The 27904-nt window shown below is 44.8% G+C and overlaps 2 long non-coding RNA genes across 4 annotated transcripts in view; one reads left to right on the top strand and one right to left on the bottom strand.

The window, feature by feature from the left end:
- Positions 1–9153: 9153 nt before the first annotated feature.
- Positions 9154–20019, bottom strand: LOC137204388 (uncharacterized). 3 transcript variants are annotated; one of them, XR_010933594.1, is made up of 4 exons: positions 19865–20019; positions 18942–18991; positions 18528–18700; positions 9155–13063 (listed from the first exon to the last, which is right to left on the bottom strand). It is a non-coding gene; the product is annotated as an uncharacterized lncRNA (long non-coding RNA). The 3 variants fall into 3 exon arrangements; XR_010933593.1 differs by having other exon boundaries at positions 9154–13063; positions 18528–18991; XR_010933592.1 differs by having other exon boundaries at positions 9609–12023; positions 12925–13063; positions 18528–20019.
- A 146-nt stretch (positions 20020–20165) lies between these two features.
- Positions 20166–27904, top strand: part of LOC137204389 (uncharacterized) — a 28923-nt gene continuing 21184 nt past the window's right edge. Inside the window, exons 1-2 of the long non-coding RNA XR_010933595.1 lie at positions 20166–20670; positions 24052–24209. This is a non-coding gene — a long non-coding RNA (uncharacterized lncRNA). The remainder of the gene's footprint in view (positions 20671–24051; positions 24210–27904) is intronic.

The following is a 27904-nucleotide window of genomic DNA, read 5'->3' on the forward strand; positions in this document are numbered from 1 at the left end:
CCGGGCTGCCTTAAAAGGAAACAGAGGGGCAGAGCACAGAAGCACGAGAGGCCTCCCAGCCAGCGAGCACTGGGAAGGCAGGCAGGCACTAATCCCACGAGGGGAAGGGGTGGCTTGGTCTGATTTCTGCCCCAGTGGCCGTTACCAGACCTTGGAGTACAGGGTTTGGTGTTCTGCCTCGCCAAGAATCCTCGGCGCATTCTGAAAGAAAGAAGTAAGGCGACAGAAAAGAGATTCATAGACCTAAACTCTGTAGCTTACATAAGGCTATATAAAAAGATGCTCACTGAGGCAGAAAGCTGTGAGCTCTCTAGACAATGTCTTTATTTACATACATTTTGACAGGCATATATAATGATGATATAGACGATATTTATTGAAAAGGAGAAGTGTTCACTGCATGATCAGTTTTTTTAAAGTGATGAAAACGTGTATTGTGCAATATCACTTTTTAAAAAATGAAATAAAACTCTCCCTATATAGCTTTTTCACCTCAAGTATAAATAGTAACCATATGTATGTAGTACTTTATTCATTATTTTAGTGGTTTAAATTTAAAAAATTAATAGGGCTTCCCTGGTCGCGCAGTGGTTGAGAGTCCGCCTGCCGATGCAGGGGACACAGGTTCATGCCCCGGTCCGGGAGGATCCCACATGCCGCAGAGCGGCTGGGCCCATGAGCCATGGCCGCTGAGCCTGCACGTCCGGAGCCTGTGCTCCGCAACGGGAGAGGCCACAGCGGTGAGAGGTCCGCGTACCACAAAAAATAAATTAATTAATTAATAATAGAATACTAGCACTTAATGAATTGTTAATGAATACGTATCACTTTTGAAGAAAGAAACAAACTTTTTTTAAACTCACAAAACTGCCAAAGAGAGGAAGCGAAGCCAAAGGAATCCGTTTCTGATGAGGGATTTCAAAACCGAAGGCCTTTCTTTGGGGAGGGGCTGTCTGCCCTAACTCCCTATGTCATGTCACACCTCCGTCCTGTTCCCCACTCACACGGTCAGAGCCCCGGGTGGCATCTTGTTGAGGCATGTGGCTGCCACGTCCCTGCCTAGAGTCCTAGGGTCACCCCTGTGGTCCGTACAAGGGACTTGGTACATGAGTCCATCACCTCTGCATTCAACAGCCAGCCCCATGCTTGGACTGCTAAGAGGTAACACCCTATAAAAAAGAAACATGAAGGAGAAAGAAGCGATTCACCGGGACGACACCCAATACTGACTTTGAGAAAGAGGCCAGTTTCTTCCCAAAGGTAAGTGAGCATGCCTGGAGAAGCGGCCTCTGCTGGGTAGGTATGCAATGCCAACCTTGATCTGTCACAAGCATTACTGAAGAAAGCGCTCTGAGGGCACGTGCCAGCTTTAATTAATAGCTAACCACCCCATATTGGAGATGGTTTTTCCTGCTGGAGTGGAATTTTCCATGAGACTTACTGACAATATTTTATGTCAAATAAGTTAAAAATCGAGCTGAAAGGTCCAGGCTGGAATGGGGTGATCAAGAAAGGAAGGCCGAACAGAAGTGCCGAGGGCACAGTTTAATGTACTATTACATCCCTGGCGCAGTCAGTTACTCACATGCGTTAGCAAACATAAGGACTTGAAGGTAACCTCTGAAACACAGAATTCAAGAAAAGTAGGGCATTCTTGGCCCTCGTTTAATTGCTACCTCTGAGGAGAGCAAACCCAACCGCTAAGAGGCAACGCCTGCAAATTCCCTTCCAGTGAATCTTTCCAGGGCCCTAAATTCAAACAGCTGGAATTATCATTCAAGCACCATCCACTTAGCCTTTGAAAATGAGGGATCTGTCTCCTGATGGGAAATGTGCATTTCGTTTCACCAGCGGGACACAGTGTTCTGGGCCTCGTTTATTCTCCACATAAACAGCCTTTGTGGAGGATCGTGTGTTTGGCATTTACTACTTAACACAGGTTACAGCAAATTCATTTCTGTCATGAAAAGTTCCAAGTGTACAGAGGAAGTGAAGAAGAATAAAAACCTTATAACAAAACAACCTCTGCTTCCCAAGTTTTCAATTGCAAATAACAAAAAAGGTGGCTTGAAAACATCACTAAATTCCGTTTTAAACATCCGAAATTCATAAGGGGAGACCCAGTCATGGGAAGAGGAAGTAATAAAATAAATAACCGAGCAATGAAAACTTGGTGGCCCAGATGGTGGAGGACGAGTAAGTCAGCATCGTGTCCGGACAGGGAAGCCAAGCGCCCGCGCCGCGTCCTCAATCCTGCCTCGAGTGGGGAAAGTGATATGCGGCTCAAATCCCTAGAACTTATAACTACAGGTACTTTAAGAGGAGGAGAAAACCTTTGCATAGTAAAGCCCAGACTCTTGGGCTTCCAAACTGGGTCCCAAACAAGAGATATCAACGCACTCATACTGGCGTGTAAAACTACCCGGCATGCAGCAACCTGGATGGACCAAGAGATGATCATGCTAAGTGAAGTAAGCCAGACAGAGAAGGACAAATACCACACGACATCCCTTATATGTGGAGTCTAGAAAAGTGATACAATTGAACTTATTTACAAAACAGAAGTAGAGACATAGAAAACAAACTTATGGTTACCAGAGGAGAAAGGGGTGGACGGATAAATCGGGAATTTGGGGTTAACAGATACACACCACTATGTATGCAATAGATAAGCAGCAGCAAGGACTTACTGCAGAACACAGGGAACTACATTCAATATCTTGTAATAACATATAATGGAAAAGCATCTGAAAAAGGACATGTATATGTATATACACATCTAGATATAGATCTGAATCACTTTGCTCTATACCTGAAACATCGAAAATCAACCACACTTCAATTTTTAAAAAAGGAAGCCCCCCCAAAAAAATCCACAAAACAAACAAACAAAAAGATACCCAACATGTATTTGTATCTCTGTTTTCTAAATCAATTAAATATGTCTTGGCCCTGAGGCACCAACCTGGCAGAAAATCCAGCCTGATGGGGCTTTGCGAATTTCCCGTTCTACGTGGCCCTGGGCTCAAGCAGGAGCAGGGGACTGAGGAAGGGCCTGTGGACCAGGGGCTCCCGCCCGTGTCCACGTGGCCCTCATGTCGGTAGGTTGTCCACTTCTTCCTGGCTGAGCGTCAGCGTGAAGACCCAAGCCAAGGCTTCCAGGTCGGGCTGGCTACTCCTGGAGGGCACACGGCTCAGGTGACCCATCCAAGACATTGTGGGTACACAAGGCACAGTTCTGCCCCCAGGGGGGAACCCCACAGGCCTAAACTCAAGCCATCCACCCTCTCTCCAGGGTGTCACACTCCTCTCTTCCTGTCCACGCAGCAGCCTCCTTCCCCTTCACTGGTGGTAGAGAAGGTGCAGGACGATTTCAGCCTCATAACTGCCTTCCCCCAACCAAAGGGGTAATCGGACTCTAGCCCAGATATTACAAACCAGACGCCTGAAGGCAAAATTCTGAGTTGTTTTGCCCCACACTCTGTTTGCTTTTGTTACTTGCCAACACACACCCACACAAATCTAGAATTTGCACATAAAAACCCAGCTTCCTATTGTTTATTGAAAACTCAAGTGCTCTGGAAATATCAGGCCTACGTGCCCACGTGCCGTTAACTGATTGGAGCTAATGGCTTTTCATGGGACTGTGTTCTCTGCTTTGCCACAGTCTCCACTATGCCCTATTGTTGCCATAAGGCCACTTCACAAACTTACATTACCTACTTGTGAGAATCAGATTTGGCAATACTTGATCTAGGCCTTAGGACACAGATATGTGGCTGCATTTCTAGGGATAGGAAAAGGAATTCTTTCAGATTTCCCAAAGAACAAGACAAAACATAATGTTTCAATAGCTTATCCTGTTATATACGTACAAATATGATTCCTTTGATGGCAAAGCACAGGAGGAGCTAACCACCAGCAACTTCCCAGTCGCACTTGGCACACAGCCACCAATTCATCCACGTGTTAGAGAAAGAAACCCTTCTGATACTTGTTAAAATGGTGAGGCAGACTTACTCACGACTGTTGTGATCCGTACAGGGCCCACTGCAAAGGGGTTTTGTAGCAGGGGAGAGACTGGGCTCAACTCCGGATACAAAGAAAAGTGGTCATTTAGAGTCAAAGGGCAGGATGAGGGCAAATAGATGGAAAATTACTAAGAGGAATCATCAAGGGTGACAGGGGATTTCTGGCTAAAACAAGCTACCAGGACTCCTGCTGAAGGCGGGCCAGGCTGATCGGATATCCATCACCTGGGGTCGAGGGACGAGGAACTTGGTCAGATTTCAGGGGTGGTCAGATATTGAGGGTGGGGTTCTGGTGGGGCTGATGTAAGGCTCCCCAGAGCCCGGGCCTCCTTGAAAAGGTGCTCAGAGGAGCCTGACTAGAGTGCGGCCCGGGAGAGCCCTTGTCCTGCCTCCTCTCCTCGGAGACAGCCCCCGCCCTCCCAAAGCCCGGGAGGCCTGTCGCCGGCTGGCAGTGTCTGTAAAATGCCAGCCTTCCCTCCCGCAGTCCAAGGGGCTGCGACTAAAATTTCCTTGGGGCCAGTCCCCAAGGCAGCGGGGATTGCGGCTGGTGAAAGGCGGCACTAAGTGACCGGTGGCGCTAACCGTGTATCCCAGCAGCGGAGACAGGAGAGCTAGCCTGGAAGTGATAGCGGCCAGGAGCTCAGCCCCACCACTGTCCACTGAGGGCACACACCCCTCCCAGGTGCTGTGTCACCACACAACAACTGAAGGTAGGAGGCTGTATCACACGCCACAGAAAAATACTAGAATGCATGCAAGTAGACTTGTTGTTGGGCAGCCTCCCAACATCCATCTCACTCCCTTAATCAGAACGACGCAGTTCTAGAGGGAGATTCCTAATGTATCTGAGTCTCAAGGACGACTTAAGATAGGAGCAGACCCTCTTTCCTGGGCCCAGGCCACCAGATGTACACCCAGAAAGGGAGCTCACCCCACTGCCTTGGCACATTCAACCGCAGGAATCAGCGCTCCATATTGCTTCTAAGACTCCCATCTGTCCAGTGAAGACACTCAGCACACCATGTAAGCAGTGCATTTTTGCCTTCGAAACGTCTCTCATATTTCCAAGTCCAGTCTCCAAGCCGCTTGACCTGAAGTGTGTCTTTAGAAAGCAGCCATTCTTGACAAAATGCACACACAGAGGACTTCCCTGGTGGCTCAGTGGTTAAGAATCCGCCTGCCAATGCAGGGGACACGGGTTCGAGCCCTGGTACAGGAAGATCCCACATGCCGCAGAGCAACTAAGCCCGTGCGCCACAACTACTGAGCCTGTGCTCTAGAGCCCGCGAGCCACAACTACTGAAGCCCACACGCCTAGAGTCCATGCTCCGCAACAAGAGAAACCACCGCAATGAGAAGCTCACGCACCACAACGAAGAGTAGCCCCCACTCACCACAACTAGAGAAAGCCCGCGCAGCAACAAAGACCCAACACAGCCAAAAATTAAAAAAAAAAAAAATGCACACACAGAGAGACAGCTATCTACCTGCTAGAGCCTCCACGAGAGACGCGCCCCTCCCTCTCCAACGCCTCCACTTCTAAATTGCAAGCTACAATTTTTGGCATGAGCATTAGAAACCATGATACATAAGAAGGTTAGGGAAAGGAGAAACATGATTTACTCTTCTCCCTCCCACCGGGTTACCTGAATTTCTAAAGGTAGCGGTACGCTCAGATTTTTCTTTAGGGTTAAGTACGCAAGAAACTCAATGATCAGAAATGAGGCTAATGATAAATGCCTTTCTTCAGTCCTCATAGCCCTCTTCTCAAAGAGGTCCACAGAGCGGGAAAGATATAGGAGACAAAAGAGATAAAGAAAAATCTAGGGCAAACCAAAAAAGTAGAAAACCTCACAGCAGTGTTCTTGAAATCTAAACTGAATCCTGATTCATCAAATATTTTGAGTTTGAATCCTAAGATCAATCTCTTCTTTTTCATTAAAAAGAAAATATCTACCTACTAACATTGTATAGAACAAGTAAGAAACAGAATCGAAAATATAAATTGAAGAATATTTTACACCTAACTGAAACCATGAAAAATTTAGAGAAGTGAAAGTAGCTAAAATAAGCCCTCATTCTTTTGTTAAACCTTTGCTGATGCCTGCTTAGAGCAGAGCCAGAGAAAGCCTTAAATACAAAGGAGAGGGAGGGTTGCCCACTGATCAGCAGTCGTGAGAACATGGGGGAAGGCAGGGGACTGGCAGGGGGAGGGAGTCGGGAGTTAGGGGCTCAGGCCAGGGGTCCTACTGCCCCCTGCCTGGGTGCTTCCACCTCCCAGCAGCTGCCCTTTTCCACCTGCAAAGCCCCTTCCCAAGTCCAACTGCTCTTACGAAGGTCTGTTATGGTGTGTTTGGTTAGAAGCCCCCAGCCTTCCTGGGCTCAATTGCTGCTGAGTCTTTTTAGATGTTAATTTGATGATTCACTCAAAGGCTTTCAAAAGAGGCTTTTAAGTAATGAAAGACGCAATGGGGTTTTAAAGCCCTGGCAAGCGATTCTGGAAAGGTACAAAAGCATGCTGCAGAACTGGTTTGGCTTGGAACTGAAACCACACAGAGGAGAAAATGTTTGCAGTATAGGGAGGCGTCACTTCCAGAAGGGAACTTAGCAAGGGGCCCATTTCCCAGTGTGGTTTATTTATCTTAAGAGGTTTCTTCCCTGTCCACGTATCAGTATCACAGGAGACTGGAAACAATCACCAAGTGAAAACTCCTACATTTAAATATTTAAGATTCATATCCAAGCAATAAGTTTCCTATGATTAAATTTAATATATTAAGTTTCATTATAGAACTATTTGTTCACCAGTCTTGTCCAAGATGCAGGATTCTGGATGACTTTTACACTTAACTTTACTGTGGAATTTCCTTTCCATTTGCAAGATTTAAGTGTTTAACAAGTATTTGCTGGTGAAGGGATTAGCAAAAGCACTGGTGAGTCACACAAGAATCTGTTTACACACTAAACCGCTAAGACAGAGGGAAAGTGCAGAGGAGGGGTGTCTTCTCAGGGGAAAAGGTAGAGACTAGGATGCACGACCCCTCCAAGAGTGTGGCTGCCACCACTGAAGTCCACCCACACACCCGCCAGCCCCTACCAGAGCAGGGAGGGGCTCAAGTGACTTCTTTTCTTTTCTTTCTTTCTTCCTTTTTTTTTTAAATGAAATATTTCAAACATATGGAAAGATGTAAAAAGGCATACAATCAATACCTTTTACTCCCCACCACCAACTTTTAAGAAATAAAACATTTCAAATAGTTCCCAGTGTAACCCTAATTCTCCTCTCTCCCTTCAGGAAGCAACTCCTGTATTGAATTGAGTGTCCTCATTTCCATGTTCCTTTACTAAGCGTGTACATACTACTAAACACTAGTTAGGTATTATTTTGTACATTTTAAAGCCCCATCTGAATGCGTTACTGCAGGGCTGCCCCAAGATGTGCAGGGTCCTGGGCAAATATTTTTTGCAGGGTCCTTGAGTTGCCCAAAATTGTGTGTCAGCTCCCTGCTGGCAGCCCAGTCTTGCTCTATGAAGTTCAGCCAGCAGGGACCACCTGCCCTCAGTCCCAAGGAGGCACAGGCCAGAGCGCCTCCGGGCTTCTGGTCAACCTTACATGCTGTGCAGCAGGTTGTGGGAGAGGGCAAGTCCATGGTCTCTGCCTCAGCTCAGAACGCCGTACCCAGACATCTGGGCCCAGGCACCGGAGAGGCGGGGTGGAGGAGTCCCTCCAAAGTGCAGGGACACCTAGACAGGAGGACCCAGGACAGGGGCCCAACTTGCCCCAGTCTAAGACTGGCACTGGTTTACTGTATGTCCACTTCCGCAACTCACGTTTGCCACTCAACACTGTGAGATCTCTCCACGTCGACCACCATAGCGCCAGCTCGTTCATTTTCATTGCTATTTAATGAATAGATAATTTCTTTATCCATTCTCCCGATGATGACATTTCCTTTGTTTCCAGTTTTCCACTATAAAAAACTCAGTGTTGGGGCTTCCCTGGTGGCGCAGTGGTTGAGAATCCGCCTGCCGATGCAGGGGACACGGGTTTGTGCCCTGGACCAGGAAGATCCCACGTGCCGCGGAGCAGCTGGGCCCGTGAGCCATGCCCGCTGGGCCTGAGCGTCCAGAGCCTGTGCTCCTTAACGGAAGAGGCCACAGCAGTGAGAGGCCCGTGTACCACCAAAAAAAAAAACAACAAGAAAAACCTCAGTGTTGATTCAAACCTCAAACTCCAAACCCATACAAGTGGAGATGTGTTGTTACAAGGTCTTGGAAGCTATTTTTTCCCCCCACTCAGAGCAACGGCAAAGACAAATTTCCTTATTATTTCTCTTTGCTAAAAGTCAGATTTTTTTTTTCTTCTATTCAGCCCTTTCCCAGAGGACGTAGCCCTTTGAGGGTCTTGGAACTATGTGGAGTTCTCTTTTTTGTCTCCCTACTTGCATGGGCCCCCAAGACATTGTTTACCAAGCTCACGGGGCCAATCCAAGCATCTAGGTTACCAGATTGGCAAATACTCCCCCCATGGCAGTAGCTTCAGCATTTGCTTACAACTCCCATTTCCAGCCCCCTTTCCATTTGTGACCCCTGGAAATTTCCTTGATCGTTTTCTGACCTCAGATAGGTTTTGAAAAGGATATTTGTTACATTTAACCTAACATTTCTAGGTATTTTGTATTTAGGTTGTTTTCACTTGGTTGTGGTTTGTCTGTTTGTTCTGGTGGTAGAATTAGCAGAGGTTCCAGTTTAGTTCATAGCGTTGTGTGTCTTGGGAGCAGGGCACAGGGCATTAGTTTTTGCTGGTAAAGTTCTAGCAGACCAAACAGGGCTCAGGTTCAACCACTGTGGCAGCAGCTGCCCCACATCTAGAGTGAAGCTGACTGGGGCAAAAGCAGCAGCTCACCAGAGGCGCCGCTTCCGGGGCGCTGTTCTCAGAGCCATTCTTGGAAGCCCCACGAGGGTCCTGCCCCTTCAGCTCTTCCAGCGACCCTGGCAGAAGCGGATTCCCTTTGTCAAAGCTCTTCCTCCTTAAAACAGGAAGAGTGCTATTTGTTATCTCCAGCTGAACCCGGCCTGACACAAACACCAGAAGCCTAAAGATAGAAGTGATTAAATATATAAAAAAGGAATCAGCCATATTTGTAATTGAAGAAATGCAAATTAAAGCAAGATACATTTTTTAAAATTTTCCTATTATTTTCTAAAGAGACATTTCACCTATCACATTGGCAAATATTCAAAATATAATGCCCAGTCATGGTAGAGACTTGAGGAAGCAGAGATATCATACCATCATTCACTGCTGCTGCTAATATAGAATTAGTACAATCTTTCTGGACGAGAAAGTTTTAAAAATGTGTATGACCTCGGACCTAGTGATTCTACTTCTGAGAGTTCATCCTAAAGGAATAATTAGGATGTGCACAAAGATTTAATTGCAAGAATGTTCAATGAATTGTAGTCTAACTTATTTAAAAGGAAATTATGTCATGTTGAACAATTGAGGGCTGGTCAAATAAATTATGGCATGTACGTAATATAGAACACTATCCAGATTTAAAAAATCGATAGTAGAAGAATGCTAATAACGGGAAACTCTTGCCAATATATTAAATGAAAATAGCAGTTGTAAACAACGGGCACAAGAGGGTTCCATTTTTGGTAAAATAAGAAGTTGATAAAATAATGTTTTCAAAATATTAACTAATAATATGGATGAATCTCACAGACATCATTTTTTTTTAACACATTTTAAATATTTATTTATGTTTGGCTGTGTTGGGTCTTCGTTGCTGTGCACGGGCTTTCTCTAGTTTCGGCGAGCGGGGGCTGTTCTTTGTGCCGGTGCACGGGCTTCTCATTGCGGTGGCTTCTCTTGTTGCGGAGCATGGACTCTAGGCGTGCGGGCTTCAGTAGTTGTGGCACACGGGCTCAGTAGTTGTGGCTCACGGGCTCTAGAGCGCAGGCTCAGTAGTTGTGATGCACCGGCTTAGTGGCTCCGTGGCATGTGGGATCTTCCTGTACCAGGACTTGAACCCATGTCCCCTGCACTGGCAGGCGGACTCTTAACCACTGCGCCATCAGGGAAGTCCCTCCCGGACATCATTTTGAACAAAAGGAGCCAGATATAAAAAGTGCACATTAAAAGAAATGAAAATGGTGTTTACCTTCATGTGTGGGAGGCAGGGGTGCAGGGAGAATGGATATTGACTGGGAAGGAACATAAGGGAAAGTTCCAGGGTGCTGGAAATATTTTCTGTCTTGAGCTGGGATGTCAGCATGTTGGTGTCCACAAAAGTAAAACTGTTTTGAGTTGTGCACTTAAGATGAGTGTTCTTCAGGCACTTTATTGTTTGTGTGATAAACCTCAATTTAAGAAAAGTAAAAATCTTTCTGCTGATTGTCCCGTGCCCTGCCCCTAAACACCGCTACCATCATATTAGAGCATCCAGTATGGTCGGTCACCTGTTCAACGTCTGGAGAGAGGTGTGAGGGAGCGGTAGTCCGAGCAGCAGCAGAGTTAACACCCAGGGGCGTTAGGCCATCGGCAAGGTGCAGCTTCACACTGAGGCTCGGCTTAGTCTCTGATCCTACCCATGAGGATAACCCCATCTTAAACTGTCCTAGGGTATGAAAAGATGAGAGGAGAATATGCCCCAGGAGAGGAGGGGGATGAAGGTGAGCGGTGGGGAGCACAGACACTGAAAATATCTAGTTCATGAAATTCCTAAGCAGAGAAAGTGGTTAAATGCCTCCCATTGCAAAGGTATAAAGGAAGGAGGGAAAGAGAGAGAGAGGAAGGAAGGAAGGAAGGGAGGAAGGAAGGGAGGGAGGGAGGAAGGGAGGAAAGCAGAGAGGGAAGGAAGGAGCAAAAAAGACTTAAAAGATGTAGCTAAAATATAATACAATTATGGATGATTTTTTAAATTTTCGCTTGTCTGTATTTTCTCAATTTTTGTTTTTTACAATTGTGTATTATTTTTGCAATAAGAAAAGGAAGCTGTTTGTTCCTGCTTCATGATACTTACACTGCATGCCGTGGTGGGAAGTCAACAGTTCCCAACAGGTCCTGTTCAATTTTGACCTTAGGTCAATCCACCCTGGTTTTACGTGACCTCAGGTGGACCCACCCTTGTCTATGAGCATCTTGGGTAATTTATCACCTTTAGGATTGTGCAAGCAACATGACTTTGTTGGGAGTCTTTTTTCTTGATAACAAATTACTAAAGACATAACCCAGAAAGAAAGTGTGCCCAGGAGCACGTATGCGCAGAGCAGGCTGGTTTCTCTCCAGCGCTACACACAGGTGGGCCCTAGGCACAGAGCCGCAAAGGAGGGGGTGGGTTACCTTAGGCCACCAGGGCCTCGGCTTTCCATGCTCCTCCCCGCTTTCAACACTTGTTCCCAGGAAACGTTCTGTAGTCTCTTTCATACTGAATTTAAAAGCACTTAGAGAGAGATCAGAGCTCTCAAGGGGCTCAGAATCTAAGATCAGAATCTAAGCAGAGACGCTCTAGTTGCAGATTTCTGCAAAAACAATCAACCGCTGCACAGGTGTTTTAATGATAGAATAGGAAGCCTGCGTCAGCCCTTGAATAAAAGCTGCCACCAAGTCTGCCACTCTAAGGCCCTGACCCCACCCCAGCTCCCACCCCAGGCACTGCTCCACGTTCCCTGTTCCTGCCTGGGATGGTCCGTGGTTGTTGGCACGTTGTAAAGCCATGTCAACATTGACTGGACCCCATTCTACACTCAGTTTGGCGACCAGACGCCACTGAACAGAAAGTTTGAGGCAGGCTGTATTGCCCCAAGAGGCTTCTCTGGGGGAGGCGGGCTCATCAAGTACCAGAAAGATGCAAGTACAGACGGTCCCCAACTTACAGTGGTTTGACTTACAATTTTTCCACTTTATGATGTTGCAAAAGTGAAACACATTCAGCACTCGCTGTCACTGCCCAGCATCACGAGAGACGATGGTCCCGCATTTCCCTGGTCCAGGAAAAGATCCAAATTCCAAATCTGAAGTACGATTTCTACTGAATGTGTGACGACAGTCAACAAACCAATACCTTATAACCACTCTGTACCCAGACAAGCATTGTTTTTCACTTTCAGTACAGTATTCAATAAATCACATGAGATATCTCAACACTTTATATAAGATAAGCTTTGTGTTAGATGATTTTGCCCAACTGTGGGCTAATGTAAGTGTTCAGAGCATGTTTAAGGTGGGTGAGGCTAAGCTATGGTGTTTACTACGTCGGCTATATTAAATGCATTTTTGACTTAACGATATTTTCCATTTACAATGGGTTTCTCAGAGTGTAACCCCATTGTAAGTCAAGGAAGATCTATAGTTGGGACCAGTAGGGATAGTTTGCGTAAATGATTGAAGGCAGGACAATGATGAAACTCATGTGGCTGGAGCAGAGACTTCTAGATGGAGCTCCTTCTCCCCAAAGGCTGGAGCAGAAACTGAAACACACTTATTGATGGACAGATGGATGGTAGGATAACAAAGAGTGAGCTGATTAATTTGTATTTTATCTTAAAAGTGATAGTGAGTCAAACAAATGATACTGAGCAGCCCAGTGATAAGTTGAAATTGTACTTTAGAAAGATGTATCTGCAGGATGGATAAGGAAGGGAGAACTGGTGATGAGGAAGCTAGGCTGTAGCCTACTCCCCAGGAGAGAAAGCACTTAGGGAGCCAGCCACAAAAACAGACATTGTGAATTAAGAAGCATTGGACTTTAGTGCCTCATTGGGTGTGAAGGGTTCAAATGAGGAAAGAATCGAAGACAGTGCTGACATATAAACCTGGAGAAATCTGATACATCCCCTAGCTCTTCCCATTCGTTCATTCACTGAACACCAGTTGAGCACTTACCACGTACAAAGAGCTAGAGATTTTTAAAAGATGGGTAAGAGAGACAGCATGTACTCTTGAGAGGCTCATAGCCTAGTGTGAGAGAAGATAGAATCCACAAAATGATGTGAAGATGCAGGACTTGCACTTGGTCGGGGTGCTGCAAAGCATGGAGAAGGGTCTTTAATTCTCATGACAGGTACTGTCATCGACATGAACCCTGCTCCCCCATGCTGGCTCATTCTGTCATGGCTTTAAATAGAGGCAAAGGCTGGAAAATTCCTAAGGGGCTGGGTGGGGGGTGGATCTCTGGGACCAGTGAGAAGGAGAGCACTGCAGATGGGAAGGAGCCCCAAGAAGCATGTCTCCCTTTCCTGAGCACAAGGTGTGGTGGGTGGACCCCAACGGTACCAGGTCACCTCACATTTGGTTACATCCCTTCTTAGATTCTCACGTATTTTTCCTCTCACTGTTCTGCAGATAACGCTGAGAGTCCTTGATGCTGGAGCTGGAAAAGACAGTTTAGTATATACAACCTCATCTGTAGATGAAGAAAACTTCCCTTTCAGTGCTCCTTGTTCTTCATTCCTCTCCATTTGCTCTCACTAACAAGGCTTAACTATGCTGGGTCATTAGAAAGCTAAGTGGGGACTTCCCTGGTGGTGCAGTGGATAGGAATCCGCCTGCCAATGCAGGGGACACGGGTTTGATCCCTGGTCCAGGAAGACCCCACATGCCACAGAGCAACTAAGCCCACGAGCCACAACTACTGAGCATGCGAGCCACAACTTCTGAGCCCACACGCCACAGCTACTGAAGCCCGTGTGCCTAAAGCTCATGTTCTACAACAAGAGAAGCCACCACAAGGAGAAGCCCGCTCACTGCAACAAAACAAAGAGTAGCCCCCGCCCGCCACAACTAGAGAAAGCCTGTGTGCAGCAACAAAGACCCAGTGCAGCCAAAAATAAAATTAAATATTTTAAATAAAAAAAAAGCTAAGTGATAAGTACACAATAATTTTTTTTTTTTTTTAATTTATGGCTGCATCGGGTCTTAGTCGTGGCATGTGGGACCTTTCGTTGTGGCACTCGGGCTTCTCTCTAGTTGTGGTGCTTGGCCTCAGTAATTGTGGCGCGCGGGCTTAGTTGCCCTGCGGCATGCAGGATCTTAGTTCCCCGACCAGGGATCAAACCCATGCCCCCTGAATTGGAAGGCAGATTGTTAACCACTGGACCACCAGGGAAGTCCCCATAATAAAGTTTTAATGGAGTCACAGAATGGTGCTAATAGCTGGTAATGACTTAATGTGTTTTTCCTTCTAGGGTCATTTACATTTTATAATAGAAAGTTCTTAAACACCCTTAACAACAACAACAACAAACCCCAAACAAATATTAATAAAAGCCAACAAAACAAAATGAAAACAGATGAAGGTATGCATGCCCCCAGGTGGATTGTATCAGATTAGAGCAGAAGAGGGTAGACAGGCTTTCTGCAGAGGGGAGTAAGAGCTTCTCAAATTTCACCCTCCAAACCCAGGTTGCTGCCCCCTTGGCCTTCTATGAACGCAGCTGACCCTGTACATACAAATTCTTCTCACACGGACTAAGATGATGGATGTATGACCTAACTGGGAGAAAGGGGCAGGTGGGAGATAACAGTATGAAGGCAAGAGGACACCAAAGAAACACAAGACATGAGTGATGACAATCCCTCACTCCTCTTTCCTAATACTGGGATTTGAAATTATTTCACAAGCAATGTAAGGTATGTAATGTCACTTGCATCTCAGAGATACAGATCAGTGAGTTGGGGTCAGAATCCCTGGGAATCATCAAAAGATAGGCCATCTATTTTCAGTGCTGCTGCTGATGAGCTGGGACCCACCTTCCCACAGGAGGTTGACTGTGTTCTCCAGTCTTCTGGCCTGACTTCCTCTCCAAACAATGTAGAAATGTGTGCACTGTACAGAGGCCCAGCCAAGGGGACAGAGAAGCTGAAATCCAGCTCATGCTCAGCTCACTAAGCCTTGAATCATGGGCAGGTCTGCACCGCACCAGAGAAAAGAGCACTTTTTTTTTTTCTTTTTTAGTGGTCTGACCAAAGAAGTGTCTGTACCTAATTTGAACACAGGAATATGTAGGTTAGGGACATCTATCTACTTCTTGTCTCCCTGGAACCTACACAAGACTAAATTGATGCCTCTGGAAATAAATAAGCTACTCTCGGTCTCTCCAACGGTCCATGTCAGACCATGCCAAACAAAACAGTGCTGAATTTAAAAGAACACTGTGAAGAGGAATCTCCCTTGTCTTTCCAAGTCCCTTGAATGAGTGTCCACTATTACCCCATCTATTCAACATTGTACTGGAGGTCCTAAACAGTGCAACAAGGCCAGAAAAAGAAATAAAAGGTTTAAAAACTGGACAGCAACAAGTAAAACTATATTTATTTGTAGATGACAGGATTATATAGAAGAAAATGAACAAATTATTAGAATTAAAAATAAACTTAGGGCTTCCCTGGTGGCTCAGTGGTTGAGAATCTGCCTGCCAATGCAGGGGACATAGGTTCAAGCCCTGGTCCGGGAAGATCCCACATGACGTGGAGCAACTAGGCCCACATGCCACAACTACTGAAGCCCACATGCCTAGAGCCCATGCTCCACAACAAGAGAAGCCACCACAATAAGAAGCCCACGCACCACAGTGAAGAGTAGCCCCCGCTCATTGCAACTAGAGAAAGCCCAATGCAACAGAGACGAAGACCCAATGCAGCCAAAAATAAATAAATAGATAGATAGATAAATAAATTCATCAAAGTCACTGGCTATAAGGTCAATATACAAAAATCAATCATATTTCTATATACAACAAAAAAATTGAAAATGAAAAATATTTAAACACTATTTATAATAGTATCGAAAATATAAATACCTAAGAATAATTCTAACAACAACAACAACAAAATGTGCCCAATCTCTATGCTGAAAACTGTAAAACATTTCTGGGAGAGAAATTAAAGAAGAACTAAATAAACAGATATTCCAACATAAATGAGGGAGAGTAATCTATATAGTAATAACATTTCTATATTCTACTTAAAGTGATAAAATATTAGTTCTAATTAGACTGTGAAATATTAAGTATGTACATTATAATCCCTAGAGCAATCACTAAAAACATATACAAAGAGATATAATTTTAAAACTCAATAGAAAATTAAAATGGAATACTAAAAAATATTCAAATAATCTAAAACAAGGCAGAAAGGGGAAATAAAGGAAAGAAAAACAGAGAGAACAAACAGAAAAGAAATAACAAAATGTTAAAACAACCTAAATCCAGACATATCAATAACTACACAATTAAATGCAAATGATCAAAACCACAGGTCAGCAAACTTTTTCTATCAAGTGCCAAATAGTAAATATTTAAGGACTTCTCAGCTATATAGTCTGTTATAACTACTCAGCTCTGCTTTTGTAGGGGAAAAGCAACCATAGAAAAGATTTAATCAAATGAACATGGCTGTGTCTCAATAAAACTTTATTTACAAAAACAGGCAACTGGCAAGATTTGACCCACAGGCATAGTTTGCTGGCCCCTGGTCTAAACACATCAATAAAAAGATAAGAGATTTTCAAAGTGGATTAAAAAACAAGACCAAACTATATGCTGTCTATAAAACAAAACAAAACAACACAGACACACACCCTGTCTTAAATAATAAAAGGATGAAAGGAAATGTACTGTTTAAATACTAACCAAGAGAAAGCTGGCGTGGTTAGGTTGATATCACAAAGTGGACTTCAGAGCAAGAAAAATTACCAGGGATAAAGAGGGACATTTTGTCGAAAGACAATTCTCCAAAGGCTCTAACATTGTCAACATCTTGTGAGCAGAGGCAATGACTGTCTTGGATCTGGAGTATCTTTTCAAGGATGTTATACAGTCAGCAGCGCTGGAAATAGAAATGGCCCTTCCCTCCTTAGCAAGGGGCTGGTTTGTTTTCATTCTAGTAGAATAAGGATAATGTCTCCCTTTGGATCAAAGGTCAGGAAAGTCTGCTGCCCATTATGAGATTTGGGTGCTCTAATCTCAGGGATCCTCTGCTGTGATGCAACCCACTGCATGTACAGGTGCCATCTGGTCCCCTTTGCATCATCCAGTGGGAAATGGGGCTCAAGGCAGTAGTGCACATGCTGAAACTGTGGCTACTGCTTTAGTGGCCAATAAAGTCCTGTGACATTGACCTGGGAGCCTGTGTCTTCTGTCAGTACCCATAAAACTGTGGCAGGATAGCTTGTTAGTTTGCAAGGAGGGTAAAACCTCAGACCCTTCACTGTTCTTACAAATGATAAAAAGGGTCACCATGATAACACAGCCATTCTAAACGTGTATGCACCTAACAACAGAGCTTCAAGATGCCTGCAGCAAAAAGTGATAACACTGAAAGGAGAAACGGACAAATCCACAATTACAGGTGGAGAGTTCAACACTCCTCTCTCAGTAATCACTAGAACAAATAGAGAATTAGCAAGGATACAGAACTGAAAAACACCATTAACCAAATAACCTGATTGATATTTCTAGACTATTTCACCAGATACATTTTTCCTGAAGAACATTCATCAAAAGAGACCATATCCAGGTCATAAAACAAACTTTGATGAATTTAAAAGAAGTAAAATCATATAAAATATGTCCTATGACCATAATGGAATTCAGAAATCAATAAGAAAAAGATAACTGGAAAGGGCAGGGCAACTAAGCCCACAGCCTGCAAGTAGAGAGAAGCCGGCACGTCACAACGAAGACCCAGCGCAGCCATAAATAAATAAATAAATAAATAAATAAATAACCCAACAACCCTCTCGCATGTATTTAATCTAGAAAAATGAAAACGTATCTTTACATAAGAACCTGTACACAAATGTTTACAGCAGCACTAATTATAATTGTTAAAAAGTGGAAACAACCCAAATTTTCTTCAACCAGTGAAAAAACAGTGGTACCTGCAGCAACACAGATGAATCTCCCAGGCGTGACACTGAGTGAAAGAAGCCAGACCCAAAAGGCTACCCATTATATGATTCTATTTATATAACATTCTGGAAAAGGCAGAACTATAGCCACAAAGAATAGATGAGTGGTTCCCAGAGGTTACAAGCAGGGCAAGGATATGACTACAAAAGGGCAGCACAGGGAGTTCTGGTGTGATGCAACTGTTCCCAATCCAGATTATGGTGGTTACACCCTACATGTGTCAAGTCCCGTAGCACTGTAATTTTTTTTTTAATTTAAAAAACTCAATGTTATTGTATGTTCACTTTAAAAACAAAATAAAATAAAGACACCATAAGAAACTTAACAGGCAAGACACAGACTGGTAGACTATATTCATGATACATGTGCCTAATAAAAGACTTATATCCAGAAAATATAAAACATTCCCAGAAATTGTAGGGAAAAGACAGACGAACCCATTAAAAAATAGAAGATCTGAACAATCATTTCACAAAAATAAGTAACCTAAAAGGTCAATAAGTTAGTAAAGGGGCTCAACATCATTATCCATTAGAGAAAACCAAATGAAAGCCACAAGGAGATCTTGGTACATACCAAGAAATTGTTTTAAAAACTGTTAATGCCAGGGCTTCCCTGGTGGCGCAGTGGTTGAGAGTCCGCCTGCCGATGCAGGGGACGCGGGTTCGTGCCCCGGTCCGGGAAGATCCCACATGCCGCGGAGCGGCTGGGCCCGTGAGCCATGGCTGCTGAGCCTGCGCGTCCGAAGCCTGTGCTCCGCAACGGGAGAGGCCGCAACAGTGAGGGGCCCACGTACCGCAAAAAAGAAAAAAAAAAAAACTGTTAATGCCAACGGTTGGCAATGATGTGAAGTAACTAACTTTCATATATCAATTCAACTTTGGGGGGGAAACTGCTAAGCAGTGTCTATTAAAACTAAACATATACTTATCCTATGACATAAAATGTCCACTCATCTGTATAAACCCAAGATTGTGTGCATGTACTCACCAAAAGACCATATGAATGTTCACAGCACCTTCATTCCTAATAACTGAAAACTGAAAACCAAAATGCCTGTCAATGGTGGAACGGATAAATTAATTGTTGTATATTTCATACAATAGGATACTACCCAGTAGTAAACAAACTACTGATGTACGCATATACCATGGATGAATCTTACAGATATTACGTTGGGTGAAAGAAACCAGATGGGAGAAGGCACACTATTTGGCTGCAATTATATGAAGTTTAAGAACAGGCAAAATTAATACACAGTAATAGAAGCCAGAATACTGGTTACCTCTGGGGTGATAAGTATTAACTGGGAAGGAGCAGGTGGACACCTGGGGTGATGAGGTATATTTTCAATATCCTATATCTTGATCTGGGAGCTGATTACATGTGTAAAAGTTCACCCAGCTGTTCTCTTAGGATCTGTGCAGCGTATTATGTGAAAGTTATACCTCAATTTTAAAAAAGGGAAGAAAGATGAGGAATGAAGGAGGAAAGAAAGAAAATGAAGGAGAGAATGAAAGGAAGGAAGGGAGAGGGAGGGAAGAAAACGAGACAGAGATGAATATGATCTCCAGGGGAGCTCCTCAAAAATACGTTATTGGGTAGGTACTGTCGTCTGCATCTTAAAGACGCGACACGCCGAGGTTTGTTGATGTGTTCAGTGTCACAGAGCGGGTGTGTGACGCGAGCAGAGGCTGGAACCCCGTGTGCACGACGCCAAAGCCTTTGTTTTTCCACCTACTATCTCAAGTCACCTCCTCCTAGAAAGGTGACCCCAAGAAATGCCTCCCTGAATTGATCATTTCTTGGTGGGAAGGATGTCTATCTTACATCCTTTTCAAACAGGAAAGCAGTTAGAGGAGTGTAGCGCTGAGTTCTGTTGAAGTGGAGCCCGACAGCGCCGCGTCACTCACACAGAAACGCAGATTCCGCGGCTGATGACGAGCCGCAGCGGACCACCCTCCCCGCCTACGACAGGCGGAAGCAGGCGCGCGAGGGCCCGGCTCTCGCCGCCCCTCCCCGCAGGTGGTCGGGCCTGGCAGCTCACCTGCGAGCGCGCGGCTGTGAGCTGGCGGCTCAGGCCCGCACGCATTTATAAGGCGCTATTTTGGTCGCGCGTCCTGATTGGCCGGCCGCGGCTGAGGACACGCTCGCGCGCGCCGCGGGGCGAGGCGGAGCCGAAACCCGGGGGAGGAGCGCTTCCGGCGGCCTAGAGGTCTGACGAGTCCGGGGGCTGCGGCGTGCGGGGCTGCCGAGCTTACCCGAGGGCGATCTGGGGCCGCCGTGGCCACTCAGCAGTCTGTCGGTTGGGTGACATTTTAACGAAAGAGCCTGTGTCACCGAAAAGGGGCTGCTAAGAATCAACTGATTCACGCTTTTGGAGGGAGTTGCCAGAAGCCCTGACACTCACGAGCCACATGGCGGGAACTGCGAGAACCATAGCAGACGCGAGCTCGAAGCCGCTCGAGTGTCAGTTCCTGTGTGTACAAGCGCTTGCCAGCTCCCTCTGCAGACCTGTCTTTCTGTCATTCTTACCTCGCCCTTTGCTAAACCAGCCCTCTGCGGCCGCCAGCCCTCTGAGGCCGTCATCCGACTGTGGCCGGGCCTCCATTCCTCTCTTACCTCGGTGCTGTCATTTACCCTTTTCTGAAGCAAGAGGAACAAAACACTCCCTGGAAGTCTCAGGAGGATCTCATTTCCACCACATTCCCCTATCGTGGTCAGAGCCACGTCTGGCCTTCCCTGCTTTCTGGCTGTCCATCAATCAGGTGGTATTACTTCTCTGAGTTTCAAGGTTTTTTCTTTTGGTGACAGAGGCTGGTTTGAGCTTCTTTGGTGAAAGTTACTAAATAACTACAGAGTGTGATTCACGGAAAATCCTATCGTGCTTAAAAAGATAAGCAAAAAGGACCATCTGAAGGCACCACTAGCTATTGGATGGGAACTTAGCTTGAAAAGGATTCTGTTTAGGAGTTGTGTTACCTCATTAGAATCACAAATATTACCTCTGGTTGCAAAACCCTTAAAGGCCTTTGAGATTTCCTGAGCTCACAGCCTTGAAAATCATTTGCATTTAGATATGTAGAAAGAATATAACTTAGTAACTATTGAACACATCAATAAAAATTATCATTCATTATCTTTTTTTAATTGGGGTTTCTCTAGTTGTGGCGGGCGAGCGGGGCTACTCATCGTTGCGGTGCGCGGGCTTCTCATGGCGGTGGCTTCTCTTGTTGCCGAGCACAGACTCTAGGAACGCAAGCCCAGTAGTTGTGGCTCGCGGGCTCTAGAGCACAGGCTCAGTAGTTGTGGCTCATGGGCTCTAGAGCACAGGCTCAGTAGTTGTGGCACACGGGCTTAGTTGCTCCACGGCATGTGGGATCTTCCGGGACCAGGGCTCAAACCCATGTCCCCTGCATTGACAGGCAGATTCTTAACCACTGCACCACCAGGGAAGTCCCTCATTAAGTATTTTCAATAAGCCAGGCATTGTAAATGCTTAACAGGCATTTCTCTTAATGCTTACAAAATCCCCATGACTTAGATACCATTATTCCTCCCATTTTACAGAAAGGAAAAGTAAGGCCAGAGGGATTGAATAATTTGACTGAAGTCACATATTAATCTGGCGTCAGTGCTGGGATTTATACCCACGGTGGTCTGATTCCAATGTTTGTGCCCTTAAGTACTAAGCTCTGTAGTTTCTTTTTTCCTTGTCTTATCTGATTAGGAATTCAGTCTTGTCTGGCACAAAAGGAGTTGAGGTCAGTCAGTAAGTGCTGTAACTTCTCAGGAAGATGTTTGTCCTGCTGCTGGCTTAAGAAAAGGATTGCTAGGAAGGGAAAATAATGGTGTCAGGGGTCTTAACATTCTCTGCTTCCCCTGAACAACAGACCGTATTCAACCTGGAGTACAAAGTTTTGGAAAAGATTTTGAATTCTGTTGTGCCCCTTGATACGCAGACTGGACTGTTTACAAAGTGGCCTCACTTAGATCCACTTGGTTGGTTAGGAGCCGAGAAGCAAACTGGTCTTAACAGTGACTTTCAAACATTTTTCTACACATTCCCCCACAGAGCTACCAGAACCACCTGATGGAAGTTAAAAATGCAAGACACGCAGTGGCTCCAAGGCTCCAAATCCCCAGCCCGCCACCCTCCTTCTCTGTCTGATGTTGTGTGCGTTTCCAAGCTTCTCTGAAACTCATTTTTCTTATGTGCTGCAAGGATTAACTGAGATCTGTGAAGTTCCTGGGTTAGTGTGTGGTGTATATAGATACTAGATGTTTGTTCTCTTTCTTGCCCTTTTCCTTGACTGTTTAAGAAGGAAAGGACCTAGTTGTGACGATTAGCCCTTTATTTCTTTTACAGAGCTACACTGACGGTACTAAATTTCATAGTCAAGTAATAATTTACATTAAGGCCATTTATTATCATCTATAACTTTAAAAATTCTTAGTGAAATTTCAGCAACATCATTTCCACATAGCAGCTTCAGCTTTCTTTGTGTCTGTCATTCATTGAACAGATAGTTACTAAAAATCTGTTAAGTATAAGACATGGTTATTCTTTAATAGAGCTTTCTGAAAACACTTCAACAAAATAGCCTGTTCACAAGTAGGCATTAGGGAAATAGACTGTATTTTATGGTAATAATAGCTTGTTCTTTCTTACTGGGCCTAAGCTTCAACTCTGAACTTAACTCTTCTTGAAAATTATTTGGTCTGACAAGACAAAAAAGAAAAACAAACATAAAAAACTAAGAACAGGAACAACTAGGCATTAACAAAAATTAAAGGCATGTTTAAAAAATATATAATGCAGAGGATGTTTCCCCTTAAAAGCCAATTCATTTTTGTTGATTGATCTTGCATAATCAATTAACAGATCGTTTTCATCACTGCTAATCAGGCAAAGAGACGCTTTTAAGTCTTCTTTTCAAATATAAAGTTATAAATATGCTGTGTTCGTGCGTGTGTTGCACGGCGAGGTGGCAGTGGATATTACTACAAAAATGCAAACTTCACGAACCATTACACATCCAAATAAGTTTTAAGTAAACTGAGCCTCCAGAAACTTGCAAGGCATTACGTTTAACTACATGGTTTGAATTTAAGTGGAGCTGCTTTTTCCTAATTCAAAAGTGTGTGTATTAGGCAATGGGCAACACGTACTTGATACAGAAATACCTGTTTGGATTATTTGATTCAGTCAAATGAGCAGCCAATTCAGTTGGAAAGAAATGAGACAAATCCACTTTTTTCGGCCACTTTAACCTATACTTTTAGACTTAGAAGTCTTTCATAGAATTTGTGTCTTAGGGGTGAGAAATTAACATACAATTATATATGATACGAGAAATTAATATATACCATAATATACAAGATCAGCTATTGAAAGTAACTGAGTTATTAACTACAAAAATGTAGTAATATGAACTGAGCACGTAGTGTAATAGACACCGAATGCCAATATTGCTCAGTATAATGGTTTTGATTCATCCTTTTAACTCCTTTCATTGCCAGCAAGAGTAATTTAGGGTGTGATTGGCTCAGATTACTTTTTTGCTCCAATAAAGGGCTCCTTTTGAAAACCTGCCTGTCACTCTTTACTGTTGCCCCAATACAACATCTTCTGTTGACAAAACTGAGAAACCAAACAGTAGCAGGTGATGGAAGTGCCCTCTACTCTTGCAAAGCAAGTGAACACAGCCTCCGCCCCGGAGTCTCACCCAACGAGGATCTACATGTTAAATGGCCCTTCTGAAGCATGCATGCATGCATTCATTCATTCATTCAACAAATAATTCTGGGTCTCTTCTTATGTCCCAAGCATACAAATAAATATGAAAGTCATGGTAACTGCTATAACTGGCTTGCAGTCTAGAGGAGGTGAGAGATGAACAAGCACATAACGCAGCTGAGAACTCATTTCTACCACAGAAGAATTTAAATATGTGTGCAAGGGCGTAGAATTGGAGAAAGCTACAGAGACTGTAGGCAACACCAAGCTCAAGGGCTCAGGCTGTGGGAGTCTTAGGAGATGAAGACAGAACACAACAGCCTGAGATCCACACTAAAGCATTTGATCACCAAACTGCAGGTTGTGTGGAGTCCAGAGGCGTTAAGAGGGTGTCAGAAAAGCTGCTTCCTGAAGTCTGCAGACTGGCTGTCCGTGCTCTACCAAGGGAAGAAAAATGGAAGACTTGGATCTGGTCTACGGTTCTCCTGAGTGGTGGTATTGCCCAAGCACATGCCATGGTAAGGTATTTTACTAGCTCTGCTTTACCCAGGATTAGAACTTCAGCTGCACTTGTGGGTTTTTAGGGAAATTATCTTGCCAGACATCAGTCCTTGTTCTCTGACAGTAAACAAATGGTTCCAGCAGCCTGGGGGATAATTGTCACACTTAATACACACAGTATTATAATATGTTTAGACTTGGACTTTTGTCTAAAAACTGCAAGTTTAAGGCTTTTTACTGACATTGCTCACTTTACTGTGAAACACACGATAAGCCTCTTTGCTTTACTTGGGAGTTTATAGTAATGGCTCGTTCAAGGTCCTGGCCAGTTTGCATTACAGAACGCCACAGTCACTAAAGGGACACATTTGAACACAAGCACAATCGATAAGATGAAGGCTGAGTGTTCCTGCCGAAGGAATCAGTAGAGCACAAGAAGTGCACACGGTGGCATGAACACCTGAAGATCGGTTCAGAGGTACATCTGAGCTAGGAAAGGTGCTGGATACTGACTCTGTAATGGCTGTGTTTAAAGACTGCGTAACTCAAATTTCGTTACGCAGTCTTCATGAATGAAATACAGAAATGAAATACAGAAATATGAAAGTCGTGGTAACTTTGAAATACAGAAATGTTCCTCGCCATTCACTGTGTCTTACACTGGGCAATCTTGATTATTCCCTTGACAGTAAAACTAGGGAATTATACCAGGTGGATCTGGGCAGGATGGTTCATGATGGTAGCATGTTACAGCAGGAATCCTAAAAATGCCTGGAATGCAAGATAAACCCTTCTCTGGCTAACGTCAGCAATCATCAGATACCTTCCCATGGTCCTTGGTCACAAGCCCCTTCTTCAAAGCTCACTTCAGATGACAGAGATCACTGGCTGAAACATTGTGGTGATTGCTGTGGGAATCTTGACTAAAGGGAGCTAGCTAGCTAGATAGATAGCTAGATAGCTAGATAGCTAGCTAGGGCAGCTGCACCAGGTGCATGAAAAGCCTTTTAGGAAGGAGCTGTTTCACACCACTAGGGATAGGCTGTCAAGATGGGCAGACTTTGAAAAAGCCTGATGTCTAGCCATTTCCTAGGCATTCTCCAAAAACTGGAAGTTTCCAAGGAAGAGCCAGTGGCATACATTCTAGAACTGGCTGCATAACAACTCACTTGCCAGTAGAAGTGTAACTTTCAGAAACATGCTGGTGCCTGCAGCCCCAAGGGTCTGAAGCTCTGCTGGCCAAAGACCAAGGACAAGACTCAAAAGAGGCTCCAGCTCCAGTTCTGGCTCCAGCTCAGGCCTCCTAAAGGCGGCTACGCACCATAAAGGTCTCCATGTGCCATGTGAGGAAAGAAGGACGGGTGTCTTCCTGGGCTGCTGTCTGCATGAGGCTGGCGTCCTCCTGTGCTGTTTGTACAAACAAACCTGAGGCAGGAGCTGTCCAGAAAAATTAATGTCGTTGATAATGGGACAAAGAAGATTATGTGTCACCTGATAGGATGCAGTAAGAACATGAAGCACTTCTGTGAAATTCCTACCCAAAATGCCTAATCTGAATCTAATTATGAGAACATATCAGACACACACGAATCGAGGAACATTCTACAAATTAACTGACCTATAACCTTCACAATGTCAGTGTTGTGAGAGACAAGGAAAGACATATCAACCATTCCAGACGGAAGGAGGTTAAAGACATTTGACATCTAAATGAAGTGCCTAATCCTGGATTGTATCATTTGTCTCTAAGGAATGTCATTTGGACAAATGGTGAAGCTTGAATGGAGTTGGTAGTAGTTGTAACGTTCCAGCGTTGATTTCCTGGTCTTGATGGCTACGTTGTGGTTATGTAGAAGACTGTCCTGTTGGTAGACCATCTGCAGTAAAGTTTTTAGGGGTAAGAGGAAATCATGCCTGCAACTTACTCTCAAATTGTTCAAGAACTAACAAGATCTTTGAATTATTCTTGCAACATTTTTGTATTTTTGAATTTTTTTTTTTTTTTTTTGCGGTACACGGGCCTCTCACTGTCGTGGCCCCTCCCGTTGCAGAGCACAGGCTCCGGACACGCCGGCTCAGCGGCCATGGCTCACGGGCCCAGCCGCTCCGCGGCATGTGGGATCCTCCCAGACCAGGGCACGAACCCGTGTCCTCTGCATCGGCAGGTGAACTCCCAACCACTGCGCCACCAGGGGAGCCCTGAAATTTTTTTTTTTAATTTATTTACCTTATTTATTTATTTTTGTCTGTGTTGGGTCTTCGTTGCTGCATGCAGGCTTTCTCTAGTTGCGGCGAGCAGGGGCTACTCTTTGTTGGGGTGTGTCGGCTTCTCATTGCGGTGGCTTCTCTTGTTGCAGAGCATGGGCTCTACGAGCACAGGCTTCAGTAGTTGTGGCGCGTGGGCTCAGTAGCTGTGGCTCGCAGGCTCTAGAGGGCAGGCTCAGTAGTTGTGACACACGGGCTTAGTTGCTCCATGCCATGTGGGATCCTCCCGGACCAGGGCTTGAACCCGTGTCCCCTGCATTGGCAGGAGGATTCTTAACCACTGCGCCACCAGGGAAGCACATATTTTTGAAATGATTAAAACAACACAAAAATCCAAGGACTTCAAGCGTGCTAGGGCTAATACTTTGTATTCTACCATTCGTTCATTTACTACCATTTACTATTATTTACTACTATTCATTCAATTACTACCATTCGTTCATTAAGCATTTAGTAGGCACCCACCAAGTGTGAAGCAGTCTGTCTAGTCGCCCTTGCTGAGCCAATTGTGCCCCACTTTAAAAAAAGGGATTCTGAAAAGTTGGGCCTGGCAGCACAAATTTACTATTTATTTATTTATGGCTGTGTTGGGTCTTCGTTGCTGCATGCGGACTTTCTCTAGTTGAGGCGAGCGGGGGCTACTCTTCGTCGCGGTGCGCAGGCTTCTCATTGCGGTGGCTTCTCTTGTTGGGGAGCATGGGCTCTAGTTGCGCAGGCTTCAGTAGTCGTGGCGCACGGGCTTAGTTGCTCCGCGGCATGTGGGATCTTCCCGGACCAGGGCTCGAACCCGTGTCCCCCTGCATTAGCAGGCAGACTCCCAACCACTGCACCACCAGGGAAGCCCCCAAATTTACTTTTTGAGATCAAGTGTCTATTGAAGTCAGAATCTTCAGCACAGTGAACACAACCCCTCGTTCTTTCCATTGAAGCGTCCTTACAGTTAGGCGCCATCTTGAATCATAAAATGCTTACCTAAATGTTGCCAAGGCTCTAATTGCTTACTGCTCAAGATTAATGTCATCTTCAGATTGGAAATACACCCAGGGGCAGGTCCAAGTTTTATTTATGCCCCCCCAGATAAATAATACAAAATTATGAGTTAAAAACTTGGCACAGGACCTTTGCAGGGGACCAGGCAAGTGAGGTGCCTGAAACTCATGATCTACTTTCTCCGTAAATCCACCCCCGACTCCACACAAATCAGACCGACCACCCTGTTCATGAGAGTCAAGAGGTCACCTGACTGAACGACTTCCTCTGCGGTGGTGTCTTTTAAATCTAGTGAATCAAGATTCTTCTAGGACTTTTGTCTCCAGATAAACCTAAGCTTTGATTTGGGCTGTCGCCTTAGACACTCTCTTGGTATCAACAGAATGACCGAACCCACATGTGAAGGAGACCTGTTCAGTGGAATGCCAGAGTTCTCATGGGTTTGTTCACCAGGGGG

Source organism: Pseudorca crassidens, chromosome 13 (genome assembly GCF_039906515.1).
Source record: "Pseudorca crassidens isolate mPseCra1 chromosome 13, mPseCra1.hap1, whole genome shotgun sequence".
NCBI classification, from domain to species: domain Eukaryota; kingdom Metazoa; phylum Chordata; class Mammalia; order Artiodactyla; family Delphinidae; genus Pseudorca; species Pseudorca crassidens.